General features: G+C 39.6%; 1 protein-coding gene across 1 annotated transcript in view; it reads right to left on the minus strand.

The window, feature by feature from the left end:
• Positions 1 to 25,035, minus strand: part of CRHBP (corticotropin releasing hormone binding protein) — a 75,431-nt gene that overhangs the window by 39,967 nt on the left and 10,429 nt on the right. The gene's annotated exons all lie outside the window — the stretch shown is intronic.

Genomic DNA, 25,035 nt, shown 5'->3' on the forward strand with positions numbered 1-25,035 from the left:
TATAGGCCTCACAATGATCAGGCACACCTCGATACATCCCACTACATGGTCAGATCACGCACCAGTGACCTGCCAATTAGAGTGGCCTAACACTCCGATCACGCCATATATATGGCGACTTGATGACAGTTTACTAGACCACCCTCTGATACACCCAGACATTGACAAAACCTTATCTGAATACTTCCAGATTAATGACACTCCAGACGTGACATGGCCAAACATATGGGAGGCACACAAATGTGTAGTGAGGGGAACGCTACTGAAACATAAAGCAAACTTGATTAAACAAAATAGGACCAGATATGACAGCACACTCCAAGACCTTAGGAAACTAGAACAAGAGCATAAAAAAGATCCCAAAAACACAGAACTTAGAATACGTCTGGAACACATCAGGTTGGAGTTTAATACATTACTGCAACACGAACAGCATAAGAGAGCTCTTCGTTTACGCCAACGCTACTATGATCAAGGAGATAAGGCAGGGAAACTGCTGGCAAGAACACTAAAGCGTAGACAGCTCAAAACACACATACACCAAATAAAAAATAAGGCTAACCAGATGAAACACGACAGTACATCAATTGCCGAGGTGTTCCGCTCATACTTCTCATCCCTGTATAATTTAGGTTCTAAGACAGCCGATAACCCCACACTAGACACAAAGAAAAAATTAATAGCTGACTACCTGGAAGGAATCGAATTACCCAAACTAGACAAAGATCAGGCAGAAAAATTAGACTCACCGTTCCACATTAAAGAAATCCAAGATGCAATAAAATCCCTCTCGTCAGGGAAAAGCCCGGGCCCAGACGGATTTGGAGTAAAATATTATAAAAAATGTATACACATACTTGCCCCGAAAATGCTACTTCTCTTTAACTCGATTAAACAGTCAGGAGGCTTCCCGGCCTCTATGCTAGAGGCACATATTATCATGATACCAAAACCCGGTAAAACCACAGACGCACCCGAAAATTTTCGTCCGATCTCCCTCCTGAATACAGACATAAAGGTATATGCCAAAATGATGGCAAATAGATTAAACCCCCTGCTCACACAATTAATATCTTCTGATCAAGTTGGTTTTATACCAGGGAGGGAGGCAAGAGATAACACTATTAAGGTGTTACAGCTAGCATCCTTAGCCCGAAACTCTGACCAGGACTTAGTCCTGATCTCTACGGATGCCGAAAAAGCCTTCGACAGGGTGGACTGGGATTTCCTAGAAGCCACCCTGCGAGGCATGAACATAGGTAACGACTTCATTGCAAATATCCTGTCTCTATACGCTAACCCAACGGCTAAAGTCAGGACCAATTCGGTCCTGTCAGAGCCCTTTAACATCAGAAACGGGACCAGACAGGGGTGCCCACTGTCGCCTCTCCTGTTTGCCGTGTCCATTGAGGTCCTGGCTTGTAAGATCAGATCACAAAAAGAAATAAAAGGCATTCTCACCAAAGATAAGGAATACAAGCTTGCAATGTATGCTGACGACATACTGTTAACACGTACCAAAATAGAAAGCTCCCTTCCACCTCTGTTAAAAACCATTAAGGAGTATGGCAAAGTCTCAAACTTCCACTTAAATCTGTCCAAGTCCGAATTAATTAATATTAACGCCCCAGTACCAGTCATATCAGCTCTCAGATCTATATGCCCCATCAAAATACAACAATCCCAAATAAAATATTTAGGCATACAAATCACCCAACATTTTGGCCACCTAGTCAAACAAAATTATATCCCACTCTTAAAAGAAATTACAAACGACTTGTCTAGGTGGAAAAATAAAACACTGTCCTGGATAGGTAGAATACACGCAGTAAAGATGAACATTCTCCCTCGCATTTTATATGTCCTACAAGCGCTACCTCTCCCCTTACCAAAAGATTATCTAAGCCAGCTACAGGGCAACATAGAGAAGTTCATATGGAATGGAACCAAACCTAGAGTCCCCAGGAAAACTTTACACTTGCCAAGGGAAGGGGGCGGACTGGGATTACCAGATCTCAACCTGTACAGGATGGCAATACTTTTACAGAGAATAGTTGAATGGAGCCATAATCTAGACAACAAACAGTGGATCGACTTAGATAGGGAGATATTACATGTTAACAATGTAGGGGGGCTGGCCTGGTTACAAACAAAACAGAGACCAGAAAATATCAAAGACTTCCCGTTACTAGAGGAAGTATTTCAAAAGTGGGACTCACTGATAACCACTAGCACACATATAACAACCAGACCGGCACCACTGACCCCACTCCTGGGGAATCCCGACCTCCCATTTATGACAAAGCATAAACTACCCCCAAACAAACCGAGTCAATTGAAAGACCACATATTCAATACAGTTATGTGCGAGGGGAAAATGTTACCACTGGCGGACCTAGCAGAAACAATAGGTGAACACCCGCAAAACTGGTATATACATGCACAGTTATCTCATTTTGTGAACACACATAAATCACAAAACAACCTAAATAGACAACTCACACGCTTTGAAAACCTGTGTACTACACCGCTCCCCCCCCCCGTCACCTCATTTCAAAATTATACAAATTGCTAATGTACGTTGACGAGAAGCAACTACCCTCATATTGCCATAAATGGCCCAGAGAATTAAATTCAGAAATTTCATATACAGAATGGAAGCGGATTTTCCGCAACCACAAAAAAGCATCAGTCTCTGCCAAAGTTCAGGAAATTAACTTTAAATTTATATCCAGGTGGTATCTTACTCCTGTGAGATTACAAAAAATTTACAAACAGGCGAGTGATAGGTGTTGGCGGGGATGCGGAGTGGCTGCAGATATGCACCACGTGTGGTGGGGCTGTGAAAAGGTGGGAAATTTCTGGGAAAATGTCATAAGATGCATAAACAAAACTCTGGACACACAAATAGCCATAGACCCTAAAATACTATTGTTTCATAACCTACCAAACTTTAAAGATGACTCCAAACAAAACCTCTTGTTTATATTGATTAATAGTGCTAAATCCCTGATACCGCTAAATTGGAAATCTGTGGAAGTCCCTAGCCTGGATTCATGGAAACAGCAAGTGGACAATCTCCTCCTTATGGAAAGATACCACTTCCTCATGACAGGCAAACTAGAGACTCATGAATATATGATGATGCGATGGAACGCGCATAAGAACGACTGAAATAGAAATACAATCAGATTCTGGGTGTTTCGGCTACTAGACCAACACCAAAAATTTCGCCAAACATACACTCTGCAGTTAGTTTTGCCCTGACAACTTCTACAACTTCCTCCCCTCCCACCCCCTCCTACCCTACTACCCCACCCTTAATGCCTTTAAACTGTTACAATTTGTTACATGCATCATCTACATACAAAGTAGTTGAACAATCCAGCTCATGTTTCATAAATAAATTATGATTAGATGGACATTACCCCTTTCCAAACGGGAACTTGCTCTCATAGCCCTCGCCACCCAACTTGGACTACAGACTTTGCTCAGCCCAAAAGAGGCTGGAGAAAATACTTGGGATTGGTGGAGGTTAAATTATATAATTAACAATGAGCTCAGAAAAGACTTAACCCTGTTAATTTACAATTTTCAATAGCCATTACTGTTTATTTATGTTATTTTTCTGGAATGTTATATAGGCTCATATTGTAACCAGAGCCAAGTTTGTATATGGGATTTTATGCTAATAAAGCTCTTTGAAAAATTAAAAAAAAAAAAAAAAAAATGCTTAAAGGGATGTGAACCCCAAATGATTCAGATAGAGCATGCAATTTTAAGTGACTTTCTAATTTACTCCTATTTTCAATTTTCTTTATTCTCTTGGTATCTTTATTTAAAAAAAAAAAACAGAAATGTAAAGCCAAGGAGCCAGCCCATTTTTTTGTTCAGCATCTTGGGTAGCGCTTGCTGATTGGTGGCTACTCCCCACCAGGAGTGTAATTTCCAGACCAGAAACTTTCAGTATAGGTGGGGATACCACGTGCTAAAACAGCTATTTCCAATGCCAAAATAAGAGTAAATGAGCTAGTTGTAAACAGTGTAATACACTCTAGCAGGTAAAATGGATCAATGAGAACAAATTAAAGGGGAGATATTTTTTGGGGTAAACTGTCCCTTTAATACACTTTTACACATTTTTGTTTTTGTGTGTAATAAAATTAACGTCTATATCCAGACTTCTAACTTATAAATGAAAATAGAAGGAGAATATAGTTTTATTTATTATTTAGTGCTTTGTTTATTTGATCTGTTGCATTGCACAATTATAAAGAAGAATAACATAATCAAAATGAAACATAAAAGAACAAACAACATTTACCCTATACATATAAAGCCAAAAACTGTTAACAGCACATTACCTAAAATATGCAAAATAAACATTCCTGTATTTGTGCTTTTGGCAAAACTTGTAATTAACTATTCCAGTATGTGAGTAGGAGGACTCTACACAGAAAGTGTTAACACATAGAGGCCCATTTATCAAGCTCCGAATGGAGCTTGAGGGCCCGTGTTTCTGGTGAGTCTGCAGGCTCGCCAGAAACAGCCAGGGCCGCTTCTAGGGGCGGGCAGACCGGGCAGTGGCCCGGTGTGCATTAGGGAGCAGTGGGGAGCACTTTCAAAAAAAATTTTTTTTTTTAAATATGTTAAAGTGGCAGTACTTGCTTGATAAACTACTGGTATAGCAAATGTTAAAATACACAGATCACAAGCATATACATTAAATAAATAAATAAATAATATATATTTATATATATATATATATATATATATATATATATATATATATATATATATATATATATATCTATATATACATACACAGGTGGCCCTCGTTTTACAATGGTTCAATTTACACCGTTTCAGAATAACAACCTTTTTTTCATGTGACTGCTATTGAAAAGCATTGAGAAGCAGTGCATTTATTAAAATAGCCAGTAGGTGGAGCTGTCCGCTTGCGTTGCAGCAAAGCCAAGCAAGCTGAAATTAATCAGTTGAACCAGACCTGAGCTATCAAGCAGATTTCAAAGGAACAAGATCTTCCTGTCTATAGATTGGAATGCATAGAAAGAACTGTTTGCAGAAAAATGCAAGTGAAGTCTGTGTTGTGTGATTATTATTTTATTTTTTTTGTGAAATATTTTTTTATTGAGGTAATCGGAAACAATAATAATAAAAACTCAATGGACATCCATGTACATATATGATATTGCGATTACATTCAAATCAATGTGAGTAGAACTACCACACTTATTAGTGATGCACATCTGTTACATAAAAATGATAACTGTGACAGAAGTAGCAAACTAAACAACGTTAGGTATACTGAACATATGGAGTTTGAGGTTCTTTTTGATTAACCTTAAGTCCCTCTCGCTGCTAGCTGGGTCACTTATAGAACTAGAACTAAGGCGAGAGAAATTATTAGGAAGGGAACTAAAAATGATATATGTGGTCAGTTTTAGACTTTGTAAATAAGTATTGCATACCATGAGCCTTTGCTGCAATATACGTATATATAATAAGTGGTAGTATATGGAAATAGTTATATAGTACAAATATCTAAGGATGAAACCTCATTTTTATAGTCTAGTTAGGGTTCCCTATTTTACTCGGAGGGTCACTTTTGGACCTAAAAACTCTAATGAAAGATAGCGAGGGAAATTGGCATTTGTACAGCCACTTTATATGTAGGGTAGCCAGCGGGCAATAGCCGCTTTGAGTGGGAAATAAGGGGGGGGAGGGGAAGGGGGGGGCGTGCCGTGTTAACAAAAAAATAAATAAAAAAAATTAATAGTTTGCGTATGACTAAAAATATATCTAAGAGTAAGATGGCTTGTTGAACCGCTACTTTCTATTATTTTCTGTACTTAATTTCTCCTAAAACATCCACAACATATGCGGCCTCTTTGAGCCTTACTAGGCTTATGAACAGCAAAGAAGAGGATTGGCATTTGGGGTAGGCACTTTTGGGTCAAAGAAAAAGTGGTGGGAAATTAGTTACTGAAATGGAGAAGTAGAATATCTAGTAGATGGCATACAGTGCTCAAAAACTAGGTAATGCTACGTATTTAGAGAATGTACATATGAGCAAAGCTATAGAGAGCTCATGACCAGATAATACCACACCACTGAGATAAAGGTAATTTATATGTGAACATAGAGATTAATTATCTTACAAGTAAAAGGAAACTCGTATGCGCTTTTTATGTAATTACTACGATAGTCCCCCGAAGGAAGTAGAGTACTAACATGGAGCTATGGGTATTATATGTACTAATTACTATCTAATACTTTCAAAGTCAGCACATATGGTTTAATAGGAGATTGCTCTGCAGCAAAATAGGTTACACATACACATACGTACACGTGTACATATATATATACACACATACCTACAAACATACTAAGTGCTTTAAAAGTGCCCCTCTTGTGAAGGAATATGATTTAACAATTGTGAATAGGACATATAGTGCTTGCTGTGGCGAGTTATTTTCTACGAGCGGTAGTGGTAATCAAAATAGAAAGCTAAATATTTAAGGAGGGTAACCTTAAGGAATGATTTACTAGCGCAGTGGAAATTGCAAGTGTCCAGAGAGTTAAGTATCCAGAGGAGGTAACATAAAATATAGACATCCTAGTATAGTGTAGTATATCTGTGTCATGGGAGTGGGAAGCTAGACGTTAATTAAAAGAGTAGTGTGTCCTATGAATATAAGTAGCTGTAATAAAACGGAGAGCTTTTGTTTAATATGAGATAAGGCTGAATTTATAGTGCAGATAAAGATATTAGTAAAATTAGGGGGGTGGTGTTATTGATATTATTGTCATTAGTACCTAATGGGGATTAGACAGGTATTATATGATCGGATATCTGATAGTTAAGCTTTTGCATTAGCCATGTGGGTAAGAATATAAAACATAAGATACAGAATACAATCAACCAGTAGTAGTAGATATATACATAAACAAATATGCACAGGCGAGACTATGCCCTTTAGTAGGAGCACTATTCTATACAGCAGCATTACTAAACTTTTAGCAGAAATATGTAAATATGTAAGATGCTACGGCAGACTATCTAACCAATTTGAGAGCTCACACTTCAGTATACAAAATGTAATATAACATGAGTGATATAAAAATGATGTAGGGACCTGGGAAGACCAGTGCAATAAGACTATGTGGTGTTAGGAGGCTGGAGAGGAAGAGCTGCAAATATTAAACTAGATATTGAAGTAGTTAACAGCCCTATTGCGTTGGGAGGACCCAGCAAGGGGATTCACAGACCTCTTATGATAAGTGCTCCCAGGAGCTGGACATAATCTTAAATGCAGAGTTATTGGGTTAAAGCTCCTATGTTCTGCAAACTAAAGAAGCTGCACCAGGGCCCTTTGTTAACAATAATACATTGAAGAAAATGATGCCTAGTATTTGAAAATACCTCAGCAAGAGGTTTCTAGTAAGGACTGAATCATCCGCAATACAGAGGAGCATTAATAGTTAGACAAACAGTATACATATCTATTTCCTCTATACATCCAGTGCAAAATACAGCTTACCATGTTAGGAGTCTCAGAAGTATGTCCGTAGATTAATAAACTAAAACCAAAAAAAACCCCATGAAAACCAGATTAGGAACTACTGCATTATGTCTTTTGTGAAAAAGCCTTATGTTTGTGGTCGCGGCTTCAACAGTACAGACTTCAAGAGTCACCCCACTCCTGCCTTTACCGGGCAGCTTAATGAGAGAACTAATTCAGATTGCGGTAAGGAACTGCATGGTGTATGGGTCTCTGTGGGAGGATTGACCCGTTGGGACCACAGTAGTGCTCTCGTTGGCGGCTCCATTTTAAAGCTGCGCCGCATCGTATCCTGATCTTCTTCCCATGCGGTTGGCACATGTGCAGCTGGGGTAAAGGCTGAGCCCGACTCAATTCTCTGGGCCACCGCTGGACGCCTGCCGATGGGATCCCTCATCTCCTCTACTCTGGGCTGTACCGGGTGAATCACTTCCCCTGCAACAAACAGGGAGTCTGTCAAATGTATTCGGGGAGAGGTAAGTGAGGCTGCAGAGTCCCGAGGATGACACAAGAAAGAAGTTGTTGAGCAACCTGCGGTAGTAATCAGTGGATCATGTAGAGAGTTGTAGGTCTCTCGCGGGGATCTCCATTCCTCTATGAGAATGTTGCGCAGGTTGAAATAATGGGTATCCATTTTGGCCTTGAGTTCCCGCAATCTGAGAACAAGCTCTGCCTCCATTATATCTGCTCCACAATGCAGAGACATATTTCCTCCTAGAAGTTGCAGAGATGGAGGAATATAGCTGATCACTCAGGAAGGTCAAGAAGGGAGATAAGAGCTAGTTTGATGCGGCTTGCAGTTTGCTTCCCAACAATGTCGATTCTAGGGTTCTTTTCGGAACAAAAGTGGCCAAAAGGAATGAGTCTCCAGTCTCCCGCACATAATACATGTTCCAGCAAGAGATATACAGAGTTTATCTTAATGAATATTAAAGGTTAGATTGTTAAAGGCACGGAGCTCTCAAATGTGCTGCCATCCATATCTGAAGCCTGGACACGCCCCCCGTTGTGTGATTATTTTATTAGGTTTATAATGCTGTATAGCAAATATTTTTGTTCATTTAACTTACTTTAATTATATATTCTGCGTTGTGTGATTATTTTATTAGGTTTATAATGCTGTCTAGCATTTAAAGTCTTCATTTCAAAGCTTTTAGAATAATGTATTAGGTGTTACTTATGACAAATTTGAGAGGGGCCTGGAACCTATCTCCCTCACTTCCCATTGACTTACATTATAAACTGGGTTTTAATTTACAACGGTTTTGATTTACAACCATTATTTCTGGAGCCCATCCCCGGCGTAAACTGAGGGCTAACTGTTTATATATATATATGAAAGGAAGCTGTTATGTTAATTGGCGGCATTGGATGTCAATCATACTAATGGAGCAACAAGATCACAGTGGGGGTGTGTTAAGACCAGATAAAACTGAAAGTAAAAAGGAGAGGAATCACTCTGAGGAAAGCAGTCTCCTATCTCACTGATCTGTGTCACTAAAGAGGTGATGTTTTATGCATATGACAAATTATTCATGTTTTTTTCATAATGATATGTACATATTTTTGTTTTACTGAGCTAATTAAAAAAGGTGCTTTATAAAACTTGGGTTTTCACATACTAAGGAACAGGTTTTCTGTTAAAGGGACAGTATACACTCATTTTCATATAACTGCATGTAATAGACACTACTATAAAGAATAAGATGCACAGATACTGATATAAAAATCCATTATAAATTGGTTTAAAAACTAACTTAGAAGCTCTCAGTTTAGCTCTGTTGAAAAGGTAGTTGGAAAGCCCACTGCACCTGGGGAAATAAGACACTCCCCCCACCCCTTCTTTTGCATATGAAAAGACCCTTTACAATAACAGCAGCAAGCTGGAGTAGGTAGCTAACGGTATTCTCATAAAACTTTGGGGCTTGGTTAGAAATCTGAAAATCAGAGCAATGTTATTTTAAAATAAGCAAAACTATACATTTAAAAAAAAAAAAAAAAAACCTTTATGGGCTATATAAATAGATCATCTACAAAACATTTATGCAAAGAAAAAATGAGTGTATAATGTCCCTTTAAGGACTGTTGAATAAAAAAAAAAATATTTTTGACATTATGCCTTTTTTTGTATTTATTTACTTATTGTTTAATAAAGGTTAAAGGGACAGTATACATTCATTTTCATATAACTGCATGTAATAGACACTACTATAAAGAATAAGATGCACAGATACTGATATAAAAATCCAGTATAAAACTGTTTAAAAACTTACTTAGAAACTCTTAGTTTAGCTCTGTTGAAAAGGTAGTTGGAAAGCCCACTGCAAGTGGCAAATAAGACACTCCCCCTCCCCCTTCTTTTGCATATCAAAAGACCCTTTACATAAACAGGAGCAAGCTGGAGTAGGTATCTGACGGTATTCTCATAATACTTTGGGGCTTGGTTAGGAGTCTGAAAATTAGAGCAATGTTATTTAAAAATAAGCAAAACTATACATTTAAAAAAAAAAAATCTGTATGGGCTATATAAATAGATCATCTACAAAACATGTATGCCAAGAAAAAATGAGTGTATAATGTCCCTTTTAATAGTGATGAGTGTGTGTATGTGTCATTTACTCCATAATGACAATGGTAAGTTTTCACAAACTCACATGTGAGTGCTTGTGTCTGCTATTACTGCCTGAGTGTGTGTGTGCACCTATCTATCCCTGCCTGTGTGCGTGTGTGTGTGTGTCTGCTATTACTGGCTGAGTGTGTGTATGTCTATCTATCCCTGCCTGTGTGTGTGTATCTGCCTATTACTGCCTGTGTGTGTGTGTGTATGCTTATCTATATCTGCCTGTGTGTGCATGTCTCTGTCTATTACTACCTGTGTGGGCATGTCTGTCTATTACTGCCTGTGAGTGCATGTCTGTCTATTACTGCCTGTGTGTGCTTGTGTCTGCTATTACTGCTTGAGTGTGTGTGTGCCCATCTATCCCTGCCTGTGTATGTGTGTGTGTCTGCTATTACTGCCTGAGTTTGTGTATGCCTATCTATCACTGCCTGTGTGTGCATGTCTCTGTCTATTACTGCCTGTGAGTGCATGTCTGTTTATTACTGCCTGTGAGTGCATGTCTGTCTATTACTGCCTGTGTGTGCATGTCTGTCTATTACTGCCTGTGAGTGCTTGTGTCTGCTATTACTGCCTGAGTGTGTGTGTGCCTATCTATCCCTGCCTGTGTATGTGTGTGTGTGTCTGCTATTACTGCCTGAGTGTATGCCTATCTATCACTGTGTGAGTGCAGGCCAGACAGATAGTTCAGCATACTGTTGCACTGTGGCTGAGCTCTGTAGCAACCCAAGGGTTGCAGGTTAGATCCCCGCCTAGGTCCACTCAGCCTTTCATCCTTCCAAAGCTGATAAAATGAGCAGCGCCTTGAGACCCTTATGGGTGATGAGCCGCGCTTTACAAGTACCCAATACATACATGCGTGGACCCGTTGCTCAGTGTTCCTAGAGGGATATGGCTGCACCTCACTGACTAGGCCGAAACGTACGTCTGTGGTTTTGTTGTTTCTCTAGTTCAGAGAGTATTGCCTGGTATTTCGGGGCTGGACTGTACTGTGAAGTCAGGATCAGACTGATATGCTTCAAGAAAGTTCTTCTCTGTGAAAGGCACATGTTGAGCAAAAAGAGACTGCTTCTTGGGTGGTAGCTAGCCATAGAACAAGCTATTATGCTATAGTTTGTTCCTAGGTTGAGCGCCTCTCTCTTTTTATGTACTCAGTCTATTACTGTCTGTGAGTGCATATCTCTGTCTATTACTGCTTGTGTGTGCATGTCTTTGTCTGTTACTGCAGCCTGTGTGTGCACATCTCTGTCTATTACTGCCTGCGTGTGAATGTCTCTGTCTATTACTGTCTGTAAGTGCATGTCTCTGTCTATTACTGCCTGTGAGTATATGTCTCTGTCTATTACTGTCTGTGAGTGCATATCTCTGTCTATTACTGTCTGTGTGTGCATGTCTTTGTCTGTTACTGCCTGTGTGTGCACATCTCTGTCTATTACTGCCTGCGTGTGAATGTCTCTGTCTATTACTGTCTGTGAGTGCATATCTCTGTCTATTACTGCCTGCGTGTGAATGTCTCTGTCTATTACTGCCTGTGAGTGCATGTCTGTTTATTACTGCCTGTGAGTGCATGTCTGTCTATTACTGCCTGTGTGTGCATGTCTGTCTATTACTGCCTGTGAGTGCTTGTGTCTGCTATTACTGCCTGAGTGTGTGTGTGCCTATCTATCCCTGCCTGTGTATGTGTGTGTGTGTCTGCTATTACTGCCTGAGTGTATGCCTATCTATCACTGTGTGAGTGCAGGCCAGACAGATAGTTCAGCATACTGTTGCACTGTGGCTGAGCTCTGTAGCAACCCAAGGGTTGCAGGTTAGATCCCCGCCTAGGTCCACTCAGCCTTTCATCCTTCCAAAGCTGATAAAATGAGCAGCGCCTTGAGACCCTTATGGGTGATGAGCCGCGCTTTACAAGTACCCAATACATACATGCGTGGACCCGTTGCTCAGTGTTCCTAGAGGGATATGGCTGCACCTCACTGACTAGGCCGAAACGTACGTCTGTGGTTTTGTTGTTTCTCTAGTTCAGAGAGTATTGCCTGGTATTTCGGGGCTGGACTGTACTGTGAAGTCAGGATCAGACTGATATGCTTCAAGAAAGTTCTTCTCTGTGAAAGGCACATGTTGAGCAAAAAGAGACTGCTTCTTGGGTGGTAGCTAGCCATAGAACAAGCTATTATGCTATAGTTTGTTCCTAGGTTGAGCGCCTCTCTCTTTTTATGTACTCAGTCTATTACTGTCTGTGAGTGCATATCTCTGTCTATTACTGCTTGTGTGTGCATGTCTTTGTCTGTTACTGCAGCCTGTGTGTGCACATCTCTGTCTATTACTGCCTGCGTGTGAATGTCTCTGTCTATTACTGTCTGTAAGTGCATGTCTCTGTCTATTACTGCCTGTGAGTATATGTCTCTGTCTATTACTGTCTGTGAGTGCATATCTCTGTCTATTACTGTCTGTGTGTGCATGTCTTTGTCTGTTACTGCCTGTGTGTGCACATCTCTGTCTATTACTGCCTGCGTGTGAATGTCTCTGTCTATTACTGTCTGTGAGTGCATATCTCTGTCTATTACTGCCTGCGTGTGAATGTCTCTGTCTATTACTGTCTGTGAGTGCACATATCTGTCTATTTCTGCCTGCGTGTGAATGTCTCTGTCTATTACTGTCTGTGAGTGCATGTCTCTGTCGATTACTGCCTGTGTGTATAGTATATTTGAAAAATAAACAGCTATTTTACGGCTAGATTTAGAGTTTTGTCGTAGCTAACGCCGGCTTTTTTCTGGCCGCACCATAAAAATAACTCTGGTATTGAGAGTCCACATAAAGGCTGCGTTAGGCTCCAAAAAAGGAGGGTAGAGCATATTTAACGCAGCTTCAACTCTCGATACCAGAGTTGCTTACGCAAGCGGCCAGCCTCAAAAACGTGCTCGTGCACGATTCCCCCATAGGAAACAATGGGGCTGTTTGAGCTGAAAAAAAACCTAACACCTGCAAAAAAGCCGCGTTCAGCTCCTAACGCAGCCCCATTGTTTGCTATGCGTAAACACTTCCTACGTCTGCACCTAACACTCTAACATGTACCCTGAGTCTAAACACGCCTAAGCTTACACTTATTAACCCCTATTCTGCTGCCCCCGCTATCGCTGACCCCTGCATATTATTATTAACCCCTAATCTACCGCTCCAGACACGTCGCTACTTACATTATCCCTATGTACCCCTAATCTGCTGCCCTAACATCGCCGACCCCTATATTATATTTATTAACCCCTAATCTGCCCCCCACAATGTCGCCTCCACCTGCCTACACTTATTAACCCCTAATCTGCCGAGCGGACCTGAGCACTACTATAATAAAGTTATTAACCCCTAATCCGCCTCACTAACCCTATAATAAATAGTATTAACCCCTAATCTGCCCTCCCTAACATCGCCGACACCTAACTTCAATTATTAACCCCTAATCTGCCGACCGGAGCTCACCGCTATTCTAATAAATGTATTAACCCCTAAAGCTAAGTCTAACCCTAACACTAACACCCCCCTAAGTTAAATATAATTTACATCTAACGAAATTAATTAACTCTTATTAAATAAATTATTCCTATTTAAAGCTAAATACTTACCTGTAAAATAAATCCTAATATAGCTACAATATAAATTATAATTACATTGTAGCTATTTTAGGATTAATATTTATTTTACAGGCAACTTTGTAATTATTTTAACCAGGTACAATAGCTATTAAATAGTTAAGAACTATTTAATAGTTACCTAGTTAAAATAATTACAAAATTACCTGTCAAATAAATCCTAACCTAAGTTACAATTAAACCTAACACTATACTATCATTAAATTAATTAAATAAAATACCTACAATTACCTACAATTAAACCTAACACTACACTATCAATACATTAATTAAATACAATACCTACAAATAACTACAATGAAATAAACTAACTAAAGTACAAAAAATAAAAAAGAACTAAGTTACAAAAAATAAAAAAATATCTACAAACATAAGATATATATATATATATAAAAATATTACAACAATTTTAAACTAATTACACCTACTCTAAGCCCCCTAATAAAACAACAAAGCCCCCCAAAATAAAAAAATGCCCTACCCTATTCTAAATTACTAAAGTTAAAAGCTCTTTTACCTTACCAGCCCTGAACAGGGCCCTTTGCGGGGCATGCCCCAAGAAGTTCAGCTCTTTTGCCTGTAAAAAAAACATACAATACCCCCCCCCACATTACAACCCACCACCCACATACCCCTAATCTAACCCAAACCCCCCTTAAATAAACCTAACACTAAGCCCCTGAAGATCTTCCTACCTTGTCTTCACCATACCAGGTTCACCGATCGGTCCTGAAGAGCTCCTCCGATGTCCTGATCCAAGCCCAAGCGGGGGGCTGAAGATGTCCATGATCCGGTAGAAGTCTTCATCCAAGCGGGGCAGAGGAGGTCTTCCATCCGATTGAAGTCTTCATCCAGGCGGCATCTTCTATCGACATCCAACTGGAACGGAGCGGCAGCATCCTGAAGACCTCCGACGCGGAACATCCATCCTGGCCGACGACTGAACGACGAATGACGGTTCCTTTAAATGACGTCATCCAAGATGGCGTCCCTCGAATTCCGATTGGCTGATAGGATTCTATCAGCCAATCGGGATTAAGGTAGGAATATTCTGATTGGCTGATGGAATCAGCCAATCAGAATCAAGTTCAATCCGATTGGCTGATCCAATCAGCCAATCAGATTGAGCTCGCATTCTATTGGCTGTTCCGATCAGCCAATAGAATGCGAGCTAAATCTGATTGGCTGATTCCATCAGCCAATCAGAATATTCCTACCTTAATTCCGATTGGCTGATAGAATCCTATCAGCCAATCGGCATTCGAGGGACGCCATCTTGGATGACGTCATTTAAAGGAACCGTCATTCGTCGTTCAGTCGTCGGCCAGGATGGATGTTCCGCGTCGGAGGTCTTCAGGATGCTGCCGCTCCGTTCCAGATGGATGTCGATAGAAGATGCCGCCTGGATGAAGACTTCAATCGGATGGAAGACCTCTTCTGCCCCGCTTGGATGAAGACTTCAATCGGATGGAAGACCTCTTCTGCCCCGCTTGGATGAAGACTTCTACAGGATCATGGACATCTTCAGCCCCCCGCTTGGGCTTGGATCAGGACATCGGAGGAGCTCTTCAGGACCGATCGGTGAACCTGGTATGGTGAAGACAAGGTAGGAAGATCTTCAGGGGCTTAGTGTTAGGTTTATTTAAGGGGGGTTTGGGTTAGATTAGGGGTATGTGGGTGGTGGGTTGTAATGTTGGGGGGGGTATTGTATGTTTTTTTTACAGGCAAAAGAGCTGAACTTCTTGGGGCATGCCCCCGCAAAGGGCCCTGTTCAGGGCTGGTAAGGTAAAAGAGCTTTTAACTTTAGTAATTTAGAATAGGGTAGGGCATTTTTTATTTTGGGGGGCTTTGTTGTTTTATTAGGGGGCTTAGAGTAGGTGTAATTAGTTTAAAATTGTTGTAATATTTTTCTTATGTTTGTAGATATTTTTTTATTTTTTTGTAACTTAGTTCTTTTTTATTTTTTGTACTTTAGTTAGTTTATTTCATTGTAGTTATTTGTAGGTATTGTATTTAATTAATGTATTGATAGTGTAGTGTTAGGTTTAATTGTAGGTAATTGTAGGTATTTTATTTAATTAATTTAATGATAGTATAGTGTTAGGTTTAATTGTAACTTAGGTTAGGATTTATTTGACAGGTAATTTTGTAATTATTTTAACTAGGTAACTATTAAATAGTTCTTAACTATTTAATAGCTATTGTACCTGGTTAAAATAATTACAAAGTTGCCTGTAAAATAAATATTAATCCTAAAATAGCTACAATGTAATTATAATTTATATTGTAGCTATATTAGGATTTATTTTACAGGTAAGTATTTAGCTTTAAATAGGAATAATTTATTTAATAAGAGTTAATTAATTTCGTTAGATTAAAATTATATTTAATTTAGGGGGGTGTTAGTGTTAGGGTTAGACTTAGCTTTAGGGGTTAATACATTTATTAGAATATCGGTGAGCTCCGGTCGGCAGATTAGGGGTTGATAATTGAAGTTAGGTGTCGGCGATGTTAGGGAGGGCAGATTAGGGGTTAATACTGTTTATTATAGGGTTAGTGAGGCGGATTAGGGGTTAATAACTTTATTATAGTAGCGCTCAGGTCCGCTCGGCAGATTAGGGGTTAATAAGTGTAGGCAGGTGAAGGCGACGTTGTGGGGGGCAGATTAGGGGTTAATAAATATAATATAGGGGTCGGCGGTGTTAGGGGCAGCAGATTAGGGGTACATAAGGATAACGTAGGTGGCGGCGCTTTGTGGTCGGCAGATTAGGGGTTAATAAGTGTAGGTAGCTGGCGGCGACGTTGTGGGGGGCAGGTTAGGGGTTACTAAATATAATATAGGGGTCGGCGGTGTTAGGGGCAGCAGATTAGGGGTACATAAGGATAACGTAGTTGGCGGTCGGCAGATTAGGGGTTAAAAAAATTTAATCGAGTGGCGGCGATGTGGGGGGACCTCGGTTTAGGGGTACATAGATAGTTTATGGGTGTTAGTGTACTTTAGAGTACAGTAGTTAAGAGCTTTATGAACCGGCGTTAGCCCAGAAAGCTCTTAACTACTGACTTTTTTCCTGCGGCTGGAGTTTTGTCGTTAGAGTTCTAATGCTCACTTCAGCCACGACTCTAAATACCGGAGTTAGAAAAATCCCATTGAAAAGATAGGATACGCAATTTACGTAAGGGGATCTGCGGTATGGAAAAGTCGCGGCTGAAAAGTGAGCGTTAGACCCTTTTTTGACTGACTCCAAATACCAGAGTTAGCCTAAAACCAGCGTTAGGACCCTCTAACGCTGGTTTTCACGGCTAACGCCAAACTCCAAATCTAGGCCATAGTTCTTTATCAAATTATTTATGTGCAAAAATCTCATAGACTTTAATAGTGAATTTTGTTAAAAAAAAAAATTGTTATAACTTTTCTAAATGATTGTAATAGACCCCTAAATATGTTACAAATACACCCAGTGACATATTGCAATCCATTAGAAAATCTTACCTGATGATTTTTTTGAAAAGTTCAACTTTAAAGTCTATTGGACGTTTTGTAGATACATTTTGGATAAGAATTTAAAGGGATTGATATGCATTAAACAAATAAATATGCATAGCTATGAGGACAGTATAAATATAATGGCAATTAGTAAAAGATATAAAGATATTTTTAGATAATATCAATATATTTGGAAAAAACATTGTAGTAGAAAAAGGACATATTTAAAGGGATAGGAAAGTCAAAATTAAACTTTCATAATTCAGGATACACCAAGAAATTTTAAGAGACTTCTATTATTCTTGTTCTCTTGGTATCCATTGTGGAAAAGCATATGTACATATCCTTAGCAGCAGCAATGCACTACTAGTAGCTAACTGGTGGTTGGCCGCAACACACATTTGTCTCTTGTCATTTGCTCACCAGATGTGTTCAGCTAGGTCCCAGTAGTGCACTGCTGCTTTGGAGCTGGCCTCTAAATGACAGAGTGACATTCAAGGTCTAGGAGGGGGACTTTAGAATCTGTGAGGGGGGCGCATTTTGGAATTTTGCCCTGGGAGCCAGATTCTCTAGAAACGGCCCTGGAAACAGCAGTTATGAAGCAGCGGTCTAAAGACCGCTGCTCCATAACCCTGTCCGTCTGCTCTGAGTAGGCGGACAGAGATCGCCACAATTCAACCCGATCGAGTACGATCGGGTTGATTGACACCCCCCCTGTTGGCGGCCGATTGGCCTCAAATCTGCTGGGGGCGGCATTGCACCAGCAGCTCACAAGAGCTGCTGGTGCAATGCTGAATACGGAGAGCGTATTGCTCTCCGCATTCAGCGAGGTCTGGCGGACCTGATCCGCACTGGGGGGATTGGGTGGGTTTTAGAGTAGGGTTGGTTGTGTGGGTGGTGGGTTTTAATGTTGGGGGTATTGTATTTTTTTTACAGGAAAAAGAGGTGATTACTTTGGGGCAATGCCCCGCAAAAGGCCCTTTTAAGGGCTATTGGTAGTTTAGTATAGGGTAGGGAATTTTATTATTTTGGGGGGCTTTTTTATTTTATTAGGGGGATTAGATTAGGTGTAATTAGTTTAATATTCTTGTAATTCTTATTATTTTCTGTAATTTAGTGTTTGTTTTTTCGTAATTTAGTTTATTTAATTTAATTGTAATTAATTGTAGGTAGTTTAGGTAATTAGTTTAATGATAGTGTAGTGTTAGGTGTAATTGTAACTTAGGTTAGGGTTTATTTTACAGGTACTTTTGTATTTATTATAACTAGGAAGTTATTAAATAGTTAATAACTATTTAATAACTATTGTACCTAGTTAAAATAAATACAAAGTTGCCTGTAAAATAAAAATAAAACCTAAGCTAGATACAATGTAACTATTAGATATATTGTAGCTAGCTTAGGGATTATTTTATAGGTAAGTATTTAGTTTTAAATAGGAATAGTTTATTTAATTGTAGTAAATTTATTATTATTTATTTATTATTTAGATGTATTTAAATTATATTTAAGTTATGGGGGGGTTAGGGTTAGATTTAGGTTTAGGGGTTAATAAATTTATTATAGTGGCGGCGACGTTGGCGGCGGCAGATTAGGGGTTAATAAATTTCATTTTCCCATAGGAAACAATGGGGCTGCGTTAGGAGCTGAATGCTGCTTTTTCCTATGGGGAAATCGTGCACGAGCACGTTTTGCCAGTTTACCGCTACCGTAAGCAACGCTGGTATTACAGTGAGATGTGGAGCTAAATTTTGCTCAACGCTCACTTTTCTGAGGCTAACGCCGGCTTGAAGAAAACTCGTAATACCAGCGTTGACTTAAATGAGCGGTAAGAAAAAAAGGCTCATTAGCCCTGCACAGCCTTACCGACAAAAACTCGTAATCTAGGTGTTTGGGTTTAGCGTAGTTGGTCTAATGCCGTGTCGGGTTAGCATGCGAGCAATAACTGTTATTTTTTTTGTTGTTTTTGTTGTTGCGTGCCCCATAGAAGTCTATGGGGAGAAGAAGTTAATGTGGTTGTGATATCCAAGTCCTAAATTATGTGTGCTTGATCTTTTACTCGCACACTCATTTTTACTTTTATCTTGAAATACGTGCACCACCTTGGCCACGTTAAAATTATACTTTGAGCGCAGTTATCATGCAAGCTAAAAAAAATTTTTAGCACGTCACTTGTAATCTGGACCTTAGAGAGATAAACAGCTCTCAAGCTAAATTTTGCCTTTCCAAAATTGTTTCATAATCTCCCTATACTAGAGAGCTTTAGAAAATTGGGCCCTTACCCTCATAAAATATTTACATTATGGCATCAACAGTAGGTGTCGCTACTGAAACAAACTGAATGCCCAACACATTCATATATAGATCTTCCTTTACAAGAGATCTTATTGCCTCCAAAAGAGGTCTGGTACTGCTGAGAATTACACAAGGAAATTTCCCATTTGGGATTATTCTGTTCAATAAGTTTATCATGTAATCATAGTCATCAGCACCAAATGTCCTTTCTAAATTGTAACTCCATTTTCTGCCCCTCCATCCTACTTCTTTTTCAAAACCCAACCCTCCGCTAGTCAATAGAGAGCAAAATTGAAACAATTATAAAGACATTTTCTGATAGTAATTACTCTCCATTCTTTCCCCATTCCTGGTACCACACTTTGGTGTTATGTTTTTTCCTTGTGTACTGAAGGAGTTACTACTTCATTATGCTCATAGCCCACATTTTAAAATAAGCTGAAGTAGTTTGGCTATATTTTATAAACATTTATGTTATATTTTTAGAAATTATATATTACCCTCACACCACTTGTAGAAATGAGAAATTATGTATTATTTTACTAATGTGCATGATTCTTATTAAAAACTCTATAACTGCTTGCACTTAATAGGCCTCAAGGGGAAAGTATGAGTGGGTCTAGTGGACTGCCCACAAACAGAGTTTCAAGGTTAGATGCAGAGATGACAATAAAGGTCCCTTGGCCAACTTCTAACGCTGATGTACTGTTTTGTAAACTGCTAATTCAGCTCCAGAGCTAAGTATATTTGATTATCTCTGTCATGCCAATGCCCAGGATTTTTCCTGGGTTTCCTTTTTCCACTGTTTTTGGCATTCCCTTCTGAGACACTGAAGGGCTCTGGTTCAGGACTCTCTTTGTAAAACTATAGTCAGTGCTGGCTTGCTCTCTTGCTCCACCTGTCTGCCAGCCATAGTCAGTTAACTAATCAGCCTCAGACTATTTAAGACTGTTTCACAGTCTCCTCCCTGTGCTGACACTGTGGTTCATCCCTTTGTTTGTGCCTCTGTTCAACTATCTGTCTTTGATGTTATTGGTCTTCCTGGCTCCTGATCCTGGCATTACCTTTGACTATCCTTCCAGTTTACCTCTGTGTACTACAAAAGATTGGATTGATACCTGGTTTCATGACGTCTGGCATGAACATGGACTTCGATTTGGGATTCTTTTCACATACTTTTGCCTGAGTGGTTCCTGACCTCAGCCTGTCTACTGCCTGTGGACTTCGCTGACCATCTCTACCAGTGTATACTCTCCTGCCAAAGCACAGATCCCACTCCAGTGTACACTCTCCTGCCAAGTCACAAACCCTGTTACACTGGGTATTCCTTCTGTACATGACCCCAGTGTGGGCATTCCTTCTGTTCAAGGCTCTGGTGCAGACATTCCTCCGGTCCAGGACCCTGGTATGGGCATTCCTCGTGTCTAAAGTCTCAGTGCAGGCACTTCTCCTTTCCAAGGACATGGTGCAGGGACTCTTCCTGTCCAAGGCCATGGTGCGGGCATTCTTCCTGTCTAAGGCCCCAGTGCGGGTACTCTTCCTGTCCATGGTTTCTGTGCAGGCATTCCTCCTGTTCAAGTCGACAGTGTGGGGACTCTTCATGTCCAAGGTCCTGGTGCAGGGACTCCTCCTGTCCAAGGCCCTGGTGTGGGCATTCCTCCTCTCCAATTCCCAGTGCGGGCACTCTTCCTTTCCAAGGCCCTGGTGCAGGCACTCCTCCTGTCCAAGACCCTGATGTGGGCACTGCTTCAAGCCCTGGGTCCACCTCCACAGCATCCAAGCCCTGTGTCCAGCTCCACAGATTCCAGGTCCTGTGTTCAGCACCACAGATTCCAGGTCCTTTGTCCAGCTCCACAGATTCCAGGTCCTATGTCCAGTATTTGGTTCTACAGAATGCAGTTCTTGTTCCTGAGCAATAAACTTGTTTTCCTTAGTATTGCCATTGTGCCTAAAGGGGATTTAGCTCTTTGAAACACATCCCTTTGCCTTTTTTTAATTTACAAGGGAAACTAAAGCCAGATATCTACCTAAGAGCTCTAAACCCCAAACACCGCTCCTCAGAGCTTGAAAATCTCTGAATTAAATAATTTTATGCCTATTAATGTGGGATTCTGTTGAATTAACAGCACACTATGGTTTCATCATGATACATTTTTAACAGTGGATTTGTTATCTGCAGTACAATAATCCTTGAAGTTTGTTGCATTATTTTTCAGTGTTGTCAAGCCCTCTTGCCTATCCTGACCACAATCTATAACTTTATTTGAGTGCAATGTTCCTATAACTTGTCTGTCATATTTCCAGTTGCTTTCCAATAAGCACCAATCACATTTTTTTATAATGAATGACTGCTCTATGCAACCCACCTATGCAATCACTTAAGCCACTTTTTCTTTTTCAGCTCTGTACTTTACTAGTTACAGTTGATTGTCTATTCTTAATTCTCCACTGAAACTTATTAATATTACTCTTTGCTGTAAGCAGCTCTCATCCTATTGGCTTATTTGAATTTTTCAGTCAATAGGAATGCAAGGGTACCCCCATATAAAAGGGGTACTTTGCATTCAATCTTCAGTTAGCGGCTAGAGACCGCATAAAGAGGACCTCTGTGTAGCCGATGACCTCCGCCTCCGCCACCGGGATGAAGATAGAAGATGGACCCGCGGCCGGGATGAAGATTGAAGAAGATGGTCCCGCGATGGATGAAGATGGAGCCGTCTGAATGAAGAGCTTTCGCCGTCGGGATGAAGATCAATCGCCGCACTTCATCAATGGTGAGTACCAATTTTGGGGTTAGTGTTAGTTTTTTTTTTTTTTTTTTTGGGATGTTTTTTTTTTTTAGATTAGGGCTTTTTAATTTTTAATGGATAGAAAAAGAGCTGAATGCCCTTTTAAGGGCGATGCCCATCCAAATGCCGTTTTCAGGGCAATGGGTAGATTAGGTTATTTATTTTGGGGGTTGTAATGTTAGGGGGTAATTTTTTTATTTTTTGGCAAACGAGCTGTTAAATTTAGGATAATGCCCTACAAAACGCGTTGAAATTCTTTGCAGACCACCCTGAACTACACTGAAGCATTGGATACAGAATTTGTGAAAACAAGTTTTCCATGCATGATCTTGAAGCTAATCAAGTACGGGGAATACAAACGGCCGTTTGTTCTCAACTAACACGCAGGAACGTGCAACCGAACAGCTGATCCGGAACCAGTACGCAGCGAAGAAAAAGAAAGGTCATCTTACCACCACTATACTGAGTTCAGAGGAGACGCTATAAGTTTAATCCATCACCGGAGAATTTCTGCAGCATGTCTGTGTCTTGACACACATAGTGTCCGAAGATCCCAGTAAATCCGGTAAGTTTTGTTAAGATTTGGAAAACAAGAACACTTATTATCTTATTGCTTATACCTGCCATTGTGTTTGATACATAGACACATCAATGACAAGCCTAATTTTCTGAACTCTGATACACTCACTGAAAGAGTCAACACTTGTCACTATATACTTTCAGAGCCGTTTCATTGTTTTTTTTTTGGAATAGAAGATTGAAACATTTGTATCGAAATATCAATGAATCTTCATTTCCTATACACATTTGTAAGGTGGAACTGAATTATCAATTTATTTATGCATCAGTAAGGTGGAACCTATATATATTTTAATTATATAGTTATACTTGAATATTGTGTTATTAGCTGTGCTATTAGCGCTGTTAACTTTTAACTGTCTTTTATATACAGGTAGCCCTCAGTTTACGCCGGGGTTAGGTTCCAGAAGGAATGGTTGTAAATCGAAAACGTTGTAAATTGAAACCCAGTTTATAATGTAAGTCAATGGGAAGTGAGGGAGTTAGGTTCCAGGCCCCTCTCAAAATTGTCATAAGTAACACCTAATACATTATGTTTAAAGCTTTGAAATGAAGACTTTAAATGCTAAAGAGCATTATAACCCTAATAAAATAATCACACAACACAGAATATATAATTAAAATAAGTTAAATGAACAAAAACATTTGCTAAACAGCATTATAAACCTAATAAAATAATCACACAACACAGACTTCACTTGCATTTTTCTGCAAACAGTTATTTCTATGCATTCCAGTCTGGACTGATTTATAAACAGGAAGATCTTGTTCCTTTGAAATCTGCTCGATAGCTCAGGTCAGGTTAAACTGAATAATTTCAGCTTGCTTGGCTTTGCTGCAACACAAGCGGACAGCTCCACCCACTGGCTATTTTAATAAATGCACTGCTTCTCAATGCTTTTCAATAGCAGTCACATGACTGGGAAAAAAAGGTTGTTATTCTGAAACGGTGTAAATTGAACCGTTGTAAATCGAGGGCCCCTGTAGTGTATTTATATATTTGATAGATATTCTATCTACACTTTATAGGGAGACGTCCCTCATTTTATTAAATTGCTATTTTTTTATGCAGATCAACTAATACTTTTAGGTTTAAATAAACATCCATTTATTCTATTAACTCATTAAGTATCCATATGTTTGTCTCCCTTAACTCCTGAGCTTGTAGCGCTCCCTCACTTATACTTCTTGATTTTGTTAATTACTTTTTTGTCAATCCTAGGGAAAGATTGACTAGTAAGAGAGCTACGAGTTTTAACTTTGCGCCTCACTTAGTTTTTTTCTCTATACATGTGTATCTTGTCTGCTGTGCTGGGTATGTGATCGCTCGATTAGACTAAAAATTGGCGACAACCGTTTTTGCGCACGTCGCTAAGTATGTGATCGAGCCTGTGATGTTTGGTTAGCTCGCATCGGGACTTTTTACATTAAACTTGTAATATGCGTGCAACCCAATTCGCACAAAAAGATTGCTTCTAGTGACGTTTACGCTGCAGAAAAAGCACTAAATAGCATAGCTTGTAATCTGGCCCTAAAAGTTTCAGTCATTTTCTATGTGCATGCATGACAGGAAAGAGGAACTGCATTGTAATATATCTTCATACAAGGAAAATGTCTTGAAATAATTTAACCCGGACTTTTGTTATCACAATTTACACGGTTTTGCAAATCTAGAGCAGAAATACAGTTCTCAAATAGCCTGGTGCTCTTAAATAAGTAGTCACTGTGTAGAATATTGAGGTACAGTTCACCATACATAAGTATAATGGAGGCATTCTGAGGGGAGTAGGACAACCACAATTTTCCAAGCAAAAGCAATAAATAATTAATGTATGTTGTAATGTTTTATTTTCCTTAATAATATTTTACTGGGAGATTACATGTAAAGTTGAATGCCCCTTTAACATACACAAGATTTCAGACATTAAAATAACACCATCTAAATAAAAAAAAACCATAATAAAATTATTGCACAGTCAGATGGTCCATCTAAGGCAAGATGACTCAGCTGTCCCATATGTTACGGGACAATACTATTAGG

Source organism: Bombina bombina, chromosome 2, assembly GCF_027579735.1.
Source record: "Bombina bombina isolate aBomBom1 chromosome 2, aBomBom1.pri, whole genome shotgun sequence".
In the NCBI taxonomy this organism is placed as follows: Eukaryota; Metazoa; Chordata; class Amphibia; order Anura; family Bombinatoridae; genus Bombina; species Bombina bombina.